Raw genomic sequence first — 1,167 nt, 5'->3', positions numbered from 1 at the left:
TGGTGAATTTACGCATTCCACTCAGAGCGGTAGAAGCAAATAGACACCCGGCGTGTATTGCAAAAATGGTTCAAATGGCTCTGAGCACTATGGGACTCAACATCTTAGGTCATAAGTCCCCTAGAACTTAGAACTACTTAAACCTAACTAACCTAAGAACATCACACACACCCATGCCCGAGGCAGGATTCGAACCTGCGACCGTAGCAGTCCCGCGGTTCCCGACTGCAGCGCCAGAACCGCTAGACCACCGCGGCCGGCGCATGTATTGCAATCTTAGTACAAATGATATCAGTGACTCGTCATGTGTGGTAACACTGAGGAGGTATGAAGGAGATAAATTTCGGAGGGAAGGGGTTTATCCACTCTTTTTCAATTTGCCGCAAGTTCCAGCCCTTAAGTGTACTTCTCGAATTCGGATACGGCAAGATTTCACAGTAATACCTTCAGTTGCTTCATATTTAACTACACGCTGAAATTCTAGCGATACACTTTTATTTCACACACAACTCGCGCAGAAAATTTACCGTGTGTTTAGGTTTGGAATTTGATCACTCTTGTTTTTAATTAGGATACTATGTTAGCTAAGAAAGACGCGAGGCAACGGCCTTGCCGCAGTGGATACATCGGTTCCCGTCAGATCACCGAAGTTAATCGCTGTCGGGCGTGGCCGGCACTTGGATGGGTGACCATCCGGGCTACCATGCGCTGTTGCCATTTTGCAGGGTGCTCTCAGCCTCGTGATGACAATTGAGGAGCTACTCGACCGAATAGTAGCGGCTCCGGTCAAAGAAAACGGCCGGGAGAGCGGTGTGCTTACCACACTCCTATCCGTCCGCCGCTCGTGGTCTCGCGGTAGCGTTCTCGCTTCCCGAGCACGGGGTCCCGGGTTCGATTCCCGGCGGGGTCAGGGATTTTCACCTGCCTCGAGATGACTGGGTGTTTGTGTTGTCCTCATCATTTCATCATCATCCAGGAAAGTGGCGAAATTGGACTGAGCAAAGATTGGATAATTGTACGGGCGCTGATGACCACGCAGTTGAGCGCCCCACAAACCAAACATCATCATCATCACACTCCTATCCGCATCCTCAGTTGAGGATGACGTCTAGCGTTAAAAGGTTTTTTGCTTTTCATATTTAACCAAATATAAGATTAATGATGATA

The 1,167-nt window shown here is 48.8% G+C and overlaps 1 pseudogene; it reads left to right on the top strand.

The window, feature by feature from the left end:
* The first annotated feature begins 599 nt into the window (after positions 1 to 599).
* Positions 600 to 717, top strand: LOC126110053 (5S ribosomal RNA; annotated as a pseudogene).
* Positions 718 to 1,167: the final 450 nt, after the last annotated feature.

The sequence above is a fragment of the Schistocerca cancellata genome, chromosome 12, assembly GCF_023864275.1.
Source record: "Schistocerca cancellata isolate TAMUIC-IGC-003103 chromosome 12, iqSchCanc2.1, whole genome shotgun sequence".
NCBI lineage: Eukaryota > Metazoa > Arthropoda > Insecta > Orthoptera > Acrididae > Schistocerca > Schistocerca cancellata.
Note: the sequence above shows the minus strand (reverse complement) of the source record. Positions and strands in the feature narration are given on the sequence as shown.